Genomic DNA, 8,921 nt, shown 5'->3' with positions numbered 1-8,921 from the left:
TACTCTACTTTCTCACTTTCTCACGGGCACACTTTATTCCCTCCTCATAGCTTTCAAACATATCGATCCTTCTCTTGGTTGTTCTTCCTTCAGATCTTGACAGAGCTGGCTTCTCAGTTCAACAAGCCTCTTCAGAGTTACTTCCTTAACATTTCAAACTAATGGGGTACCATCTACCTTTTAGTTTCTGCCGCTACTTTCCCTTCCACACACTTCTGATCTCTACGAATCAATGTAGATTTGTTGAGTTATTCAAGGTTCACTTTCTCAATCTCCACAAGGAGATTACTGTTTTGTGCCCCAGAGTCCGTAACACTGCTTGCTGGGAACATAATTGGATTTTAATAAATTGTGGAGTTAATATGTACACTACAGTCATATATACCAGAGGCAGAATAAAATAAGGAAAAAAGTACACTACTGTAATTCAGTAACTTTTAATTTCCTAAATACCCATAAGACTTTGCAATTAGAAATAATCGAGAAACAAGGGCAACTCTACACTTCCCAAACCCAACCAAACATTGCCCGCCAGTCCACGCTTGCCTTAGCTCCGCGCTTGCGCAGACCTCCCCTCAGAGACTCCGCCCAGTCTTCTCCAGGGGTGGGCCGGGCCGGCCGTAGCCCGGGCGCGCGTGGATGACGTCACTGGACGCGGCCCGGGTAGCCCGTGGTAACCCGGAGTCTGCGGAAGTGGAGACCGGTGGGCAGGCGACTGAGACAGGTAACCCATACGCTTCCAGTTGGGTCCTTGCCTTCCTCTCCTCCCGCGCCGCGATGGCGGCGGAGACAGCAGCATCCTGTTCTTGAGGCGACCGGGAACCCTCCTCAGTCCTCATCTTCGGTCGATGGGGTACCTGTCCCCTCTCAGTCTTCTCAGACTTCTGAGGCTGAGCCTGTCCTGGGCTTGGGCTGACCTGTCACTTCTCCTCAGCTCTCGAGGTGGCGATGGGCGCTGACTCTCCTCTCCCCATTGGCACAGACCCTTCTTCAGCCTTCATTTGTCTCCTTCTTTAGCCTCCAGGCCCACTTCACCCGCCCTTCTCCGCTTCTAGCTCCACAAGACTCATCTCCAGTCGTGTTTAAGGAGACAAAAACAGTTTACAGGTCTCTTAATTTCCACTTGCAGTGAAATCCAACCACCTTCCCTGTCCCCCAACACCCACCCCAGGGATCCTTAGATCACCAAGTTTTAAATTTTGGTGTCTCTAAAGAGCATTCGTTCTGGCAGTCAGAGTTTTGCGCCTTAACGCATGTATTTGTTGAAAAGGGAGTGGCGAAGGAATGTGAAAATCTATTGAGATAATAAATGATCCACATGGGATCCAATCAACTGTTGAGATGGATGGAACAGTTATAGCATCTCATTAGAATGTTCCCTGATCCTGGCTTTCATTTTGGTTTTCAAGCAGTGGTGACAAGTACCTTTGCAAAGTTAGCTAGCAAAATAAGTATCAGAACCCCACTGGGAATGTTTAGACAGCAAAAAACAAACAAATTAATATTGTTGATAAGGAATACAGGTTGTTACAAAACCGACCAGAATAGATATGGAAGGAAAGGCAGGATTCTGAAATCTTTGATCTGCTGGTGGTTTGGTATTGTGTTTGTCTTTAAGTATGTTCCATTTTTGAATAGAGCATATCTTCATATAATTTTGAGAAGCCTTCCAATGACTTGCTAATTGGTAAGATTAGATTTTTCTAATATTAGGGGGAATAAGGTATGAAATAATAATAGTCACTCATTGTTAACCATCTGCTGTGTCTCAGGGACTTCATTCGACACTTTACATATGTTTTCTTCTTAGTTCACAAAACCTTGTGAGTAAGGAATTATCCTCAGTTTACAGAGAAGGAAACAGGCTCAAGTATGAGAGGTTAACTTGCCAGAAAGTGTAACTAAATGGTGGAGCCAGGCTTTAAGTTCAGGTCTGTGTATGACTTCAAAACCTATACCTTTTTTGTTGTTTTTAAATGATTCTAGTATAAATGATAAAATTCTAGCCTTTTCATAATAGTCAAACATAATTATGTGAGTTTATTCACTCATCTATATAAATGATTTGACACTTTGTAATATCTTTAGTTTTAAGTTCTTATATACTTGGAATTAAAACTGGAAAGCTTAATTTATGATTCCTGCTAGACGCGCGTGTGTGTGCGCGCGCGCGCGCGCGCGCGCGCATGCACACACACACACACACACACACACACACTATCCTTAAGAATTAGATAAGTGGGAAGTAAGATTTCTCAGTACAACTCTTCTTCCTTCTTTTTCGACCCCTCAGGGAATGTGTAATTTGTGGTTGTTGCAAGTTTTACCCCTTAAATAATTGAAAATCATATTGACTGTTTTGGATAGAAAATTTTTAAATGCCCTAAGTAATTCCTTGCCTTCTTAAATACTAAGTATACTGACATATTTTAACCTTTTCTTAATGTCTCAGAGCAGTCATTTTATTTATTTACTTATTCTTTAATATTTATTTATTTTTGGGAGTGTACAAGCAGAGGAGGGGCACGGAGAGGGGGACAGAGGATCTGAAGTGGGCTTTGCACAAACAGCAGAGAGCCTAATGTGGGGCTTGAACTCACAAACCATGAGATCATGTCCTGAAGTCTGACATTCAACTGACTGAGCCACCCAGGTGCCCCTCAGAACAGTCATTTTATTTTTTTAATTTTTAAATTATTTTTATTTATTTTAAATATAATTTATTGTCAAATTGGCTAACATACAGTGTGTAAAGTGTGTTCTTGGTTTTTGGGGTAGGTTCCTGTGGTTCATCTTTTACAGACAACACCCAGTGCTCATCCCAACAAGTGCCCTCTTACTGTCTTGTGTTGTAATTTGGTTTTTCCGCAGAGATTTTATTATATTTGACCACCCAAACTGCTTTGCATTTGGAGTTTACCTTTACTTTATGTATTCCATTCCTCAGTGTCACCAAGAGATAGTAAACCATAATGATTAAAAGCAGGGACGGGGTTGGAGGGGAGGTGGCACCAGGGTGGCTCATTAGGTTAAGCATCCAAATCTTGATTTTGGCTCGGGTCGTGACCTCATGGTTTGTGAGTTCAGGCCCCTGGTTGGGCTCTGCGCTGGCTGTGTGGAGCCTGCTTAGGATTGTTTTCTTCCTTCCCCCTCTCTCTCTGCCCTTTCCCTCTCTCAAAATAAATAAAAATTAAAAAAATAAGAACAGCAGGGAGACTGTGAGAACACACTTCCATTATTCAGGTCCTAGCTCTGTCACTTACTAGCAGCTCAGTGAACCCAGACAAAGCAGTTGACCCCTCTACACCTCGATTTGCTCATTTGTAAAATGGGAATAATAAGAATACTTTTTATCAGAAGATGTGAGGATACAGTGAGTTAGTTTATGTAAAGAGCTTAGAACAAATCAGGCATATTGGAAGAGCCATGTAACTGTTTGCTAATATTATTAGTCTGGTTTGGGCCTTAGGTTCTTTGAAAATTACATTCACCTTCTCTGAAAATTGTTATTCCTTGAAAGATATTAGATATATGGTATTTATGAGTTTACTGGAGAATTAAATTATCCTAACTCGAGTGCCTTAACCTTAGCCATTCTGGGAAAATGCTAATTTATTAAATTTACTTTCATTTTGTCTTTGAAATGCAATATGCCTTTTGGTTGCACTGTTTGGAGTGCAGACTTCCAGTATTTCATGTTATTATATGTATCAAAATAATAGACTTTTAATTTCTGTTTAGAATTTGGGAGATATTTCAGTGGTTTATATTATGGTTTACCCATATATGGGAACCCCCTCTACTTTTGAACTGAATACCAGTTGGTTTACACATCATCCATTTATTGTGCTCTGCACAGGTATGGTGTTGTACTCACACTATGATTCTGTGTGGATAAATATCTCCTCATAAAACTACCATTATGCATTGGCCATGTATGAAGTTAGCTTCTCAGTATAATTCTCTTTTTTTCTCTCTTCAATGAGCTAAAAAAATTGACTATAAGCAAAATGAAATAATGTTCCTTATTGAATTTGCAAAGCATGTACCCATTTCCAAGCATGTATTTTAAACCAAGTTCAAGCCAGGAGTTGATAATGACTCTATTGGTATCCCTAGTCAGGAACTTGAGAATATGTGATCTACTTTTTAAAATTTTAGTACTATTAAAGCTGGTACTCATGTTAAAACTTCCTGATGAAAATATAGGTTGTATTGTTTTAAAGATTTTGATTGTGGTAAAATATTCATAATATAAAGTTTACTATTTTAACCATGTAATTCATTGCATTAAGCACGTTTGTAATATTGTTTAGTCATCACCATTAAATTTCCATATTTTTTTCATAACTCCAAACAGAAACTCTATACCCATTTTAAAATGATTCGCTATTCCCCTTCTCTCCACCTCTCTCCTGTCCCCCAGCCCCTGGTAACCTCTGCTCTACTTTCTGTTTCTATTAATTTACCTATTTTAGGTGGAGCCATACACTATCCTTTTGTATGTGGTTTATTTCACTTAGTATATTTTCAAGTTTCATCCACATCATAGTAGAGTTATTCCATGTGGTAGCATATATAAGAATTTCATTCCTTTTTATTACTGAATAACATTCCATTGTATCTGTATAGCGTATACTATACTTTTGATATATATTGAATTATGTTTTATATACTTCTCATGCCATATAGTATGAATTTAATATTAATACTTGGTGATTTGATTTGTGAGATTCTAGAGGATGGGAATGGAAATATTTGAAATAATGTTATTAAACAGTGAACAAAATACCTGGCAATAGTGTTAAACTGGAGCTTGCGCATGCATTATAGTGTTATTGTTATTTTTCTTCTCACCTAATACTTAGTCTAAATATAGTAAGGAAAATAATCATGATAACATTACCTAGTATTTCTATAGTGTTTACAGCATGGCCAGCATTATTCCAAGCACTTTACCTGTGAAATAGGTACTATCACCATTGTCTTTTACAGATGAAGAAACCAGGCATGGAGAAATTAAATGAATTGAATTGTTAAAATTGCAAGGCTGGCAGGTGGTGAAATTGGGATTTGAACCCAGGCGGGGTGCCTCCAGAGTTGATTTATCCTGTGTTTTGTGTTGACACTTGGCTCAGTATCAATTTTGCAAGGTAAATTCTTTTGCCTGCCGCACTCTTCATCCACCCTCTCTTTTTATAGTACTTTAAAAATAGAACGTTACTTCTGAGCTTAGTAGGTAATGGAAGAGCATCTTTGTCAAAAGGATGACAGGTGCTTCTCATTTGGTTGGGGTGATAATATTTGAATAGCATTCAAACTACATTTTCACAGCTTAGTTCATATTATCTTTCTCTGAGAGCCTGTCTTTGAAAAAACAGATTCTGAAACGTTTTGAGATCTCATATTGCATCTATATTGTGTTGGCATTTGACTTTGGATGTTGCACAGTTCCCGCACTCTTTTTCTGTGTGTAAAAAGAGCTTTTTGTTTATAATGCTGTTCCTGTCAGAAAGGTTTATGGCACATTCATTTTGTTGCTAACTCATTACTCTATATTGCTTGATTCCTGAAGAAATTATCTTGAGATAGCATTTTTATACATATAATCAATGTCATTATAATTTTTTCTTGGCTTTTCCCTTTGTTTACATTTTATTTCTTTGACACTTGCAATTGAAGATTTAGTTTTTGAAACTGATGGGAATTGGGATATGCTTGATAGATTTTGGCAGCAAAGGAGAGACATATCAGCCTATTTCATTTGCAGTAATAATGTTTTGCATATATAGCAAGCATGATGCATATTTGGAAGTATGAACTATCTAAGTAATGTCTGGTAGAAATAGAACTATAGAATGAATATTAAGGGTGCAAAGAGTCTTTAGATATTTCTTTCATACCCTTTAGCAGTTGGGAATCTGAAGCCTGGGATGATTAAATGATTTGCCTATATTCCAACAGTATGAGAATCCATTTTTTAAAAAAAGAATTCCAATGTTCTGTTTTCTTTTGAATCATACCTCATTGTATTTATGTAACATCCTTACTTGTAAGAAGGGACTCCCATTTTTTACTCATATGTACTTAATTATTCTTATAGTATGTTATAGGTGAGAACATTATATTGGATATATTGCCAAGAGAATGAACTGATATGATGGATCCAGGAGATATTCAAGTTAAATCAACGAGGACTTTGGAATTGTTTATGTGTGGGTGAGACTAAGAAACCTGGGGTACTTGGGTAACAGAGGAGATGGTGCTGTCGTTCACTAGGAAAACTTAAAGGAGATCAGGACTGGGTGTATGGAGGTCAAAGTGAGTAGAGCATGGATTACATGGACATGTGAGAAAAACTGAAGCTAGAGCTGGAGGGCACACCAGCATCTACAAAGAGGGAGAAGGAAGCACCAAATTGGCATGAAGAGATAGAGGAGAGTGGTATCACAAATACCAAAAGAGGAGATAAATTTAAGGAGGATAGGGTCATGTGTATTCATGATTTAGAATTCAGGACTGGAAGAACCTACTGCGATTGATGAAGTCATTTGCCTCCACTGTGAAATTTTTGTGGCATGGTAGGGTGTGAGCAGTGGACTGGAAGGGAGACAGAATAATGGGGATGGGGAATGAAGACAGTCCTTTTTAGGAATTTGTCTGTGAGGGGACAGAGAGAAGAGTTGGAGGAGATGTGGGAGTAAGGAAGAGTTTTTTTCATTTGTGTTTTTTTCCCCCCTAACAAGAGATTGGAACAATCACTTATTTCTGCTGTGTAAAGGGCAGAGAGAGAGGAAGAAGTTGAGGGAGGACACTTAAGGGCTGGATGATTGATGAAACAGGTCCCAGAGAGGGCCAGTGAGAGAGGATGTCACAGGACATGATCAGGGAGTCCTGGGACAGGAAGGACACTTACTCCATCTTCCTGGGAAGGACGGCTTGGGGAAGGGTGGGGATAAATGTGAATAAGTTTGTAGGGTGGGGAGGGAATTGGGAAAATTCTTGTCTGATGGTAGCAAACCCTTCTAAGTGAAGCAGGTAAATTTGCTATTGAGTGCTGATGTGGTGGAGAGGGGATAGAGGTAGAAGTTTAGAGTAGTCACTGAGGGGAAAGAACAGGAGTTGAGGGGGCAGCTAGAGAGAGACACATGAAAGGTTGCCTGCCTGGTAATGCTGGGGGTCTTGCTGAGTTGGAATCTGTGTATGTAGCATCCACCTCTTGCATGGTCGTGTGATATTTATTTAATAATTTATTTCTTTAACTTTGGTTGAATTCAGTACACTGAGTTAGAAGTAGAAAACTTGGGTGATTCAGTTGTTTGAAATGTTTTATAGAATAGGTATCAGAAGGATGAAAGAGCAAGAGAATTGAGGTTAAAATGTTCTAAGAGTGATTGAAGAAATGAACCACATTATCTAAAGAAGGCCACAGAGCAGAGGTTCTCAACTTCAGGAATGTTTATAATTTTCTGTAGGGGCTGTTTTGTGCATGTTAGTATGTTTAGCATTCTTGGCCTCTACCTACTGGATGCCACCACCCCCTCCAGTTGTGAGCATCAAAAATGTCTCCAAACATTGCCAAATGCCCTCTGAGGGGCAAAATCGCTCCCCAGTTGGAGCCTCTTTCCTAGAACCGAAGGGAGCAGATGCACTAAAGATAATGGAAAAGCTGAGGGACTGGAGTTTCAGTATACCAAGAGTTGGTGAATAATTAAGAGAAAGAGTAGGTAGAATAGGAGGCTATGCTCTGGTATATGATTATGGAAATGAAGTATTTAAGTAATGGAGCTGTTCCAAATAATGAAAATATCAAGAATGGACCATTGGTTTGCTGAATGGAGTGAAGGCAAATGTTGTTGGCTCTGAGTAGGTAATTTTGGGAGAGCGAGAAAATCGGGGCCGCCTGGGTGGCTCAGTCAGTTAAGGGTCCGACTTCAGCTCAGGTTGTGATCTCAGGGTTCATAGGTTCGAGCCCCCCATTGAGCTCTATGCTGACAGCTCAGAGCCTGGAGCCTGCCTCTGATTCTGTGTCTACCTCTCTCTCTGCCCCTCCCCTGCTCATGCTCTTGTTTCTCTCTGTCTCAATAATAAATAAACATTAAAAAAAAAAAAAAGGGAGAGAGAGAAAATAGCCAACCTGTAGTTATGGAAAAATCAAAGTTTCTGAAATGAGACCAGAACTAAGACTTTCTGGATGTTTGTTTCCTTACTTATATGCATTAAGTGTTTCTCAGCTCTTATTTCTAATATTGTCAATTTCCTGACCATGGACCTTCCTCCTGTAGTGTTTTAAAAGTCATGGGGTGGGAGGAGGGGCACCTGAGTGGCTCACTCCGTTAAGCATCCGACTTCAGTTCAGGTCATGATCTCCTGGTTTGTGGTTTTGGGCCCTGCATTAGGCTGTATGCTGACAGCTCAGAGCCTGGAGCCTGCTTCGGATTCTGTTTCCCTCTCTCTCTGCCCTCCCCAGTTCATGTCTCTCTCTGTCTCTCAAAAACGAATGAATGTAAAAATTTTTTTTAAAAAGTCATGGAATTTATTCAGCTTGGTTTTTATATTTTTTAGGTGAGGAATATATTATTTTTCAATATTTTCTTGATCTGATTTTGTGATCCTTTACTTATAAGTATGTTACTTTTCAGAAAGCCTTCGTTTTGTGCTGTGTGACCTAATTTCAGGGTATTTCTTTTGCATTTGGGCACCACGTTATGAAGTCTGCTATCTTTGGCAGAAGTATCAACATATAAATCTTACAACCTCTTAGAGATGTTCTTCTTTTCCCTTGCCTTCCCCTACCTCCATTGTTTTCTCTTTTGCTCTTTATTTGAGCTTTATTATATGTATGTGTGGTGTTGATTGAGAAGTGATTACAGTGGACTCAGTTAGCCAGACATATTCATAGAATATGCCTTTAGATGCTT

General features: G+C 39.3%; 1 protein-coding gene across 3 annotated transcripts in view; it reads left to right on the top strand.

The window, feature by feature from the left end:
• Positions 1-650: 650 nt before the first annotated feature.
• The window catches only part of LOC120240827 (aminopeptidase O (putative)), a 343,553-nt gene continuing 335,282 nt past the window's right edge, over positions 651-8,921 (top strand). For 2 of the 3 annotated variants that reach the window (XM_039245665.1, XM_039245663.1), the window contains exon 1: positions 686-724. The gene's annotated coding sequence lies outside the window, so the exon portion shown is untranslated. Of the gene's footprint in view, positions 725-8,921 lie in introns of all 3 variants that reach the window. The other variant, XM_039245666.1, reaches the window with a different exon arrangement.

This window comes from Hyaena hyaena, unplaced genomic scaffold, assembly GCF_003009895.1.
Source record: "Hyaena hyaena isolate Hyena2069 unplaced genomic scaffold, ASM300989v1 scaffold_269, whole genome shotgun sequence".
Classification (NCBI taxonomy): Eukaryota; Metazoa; Chordata; class Mammalia; order Carnivora; family Hyaenidae; genus Hyaena; species Hyaena hyaena.
The sequence above is the reverse complement of the archived record's forward strand: the minus strand, read 5'-3'. Positions and strand labels throughout refer to the sequence as shown.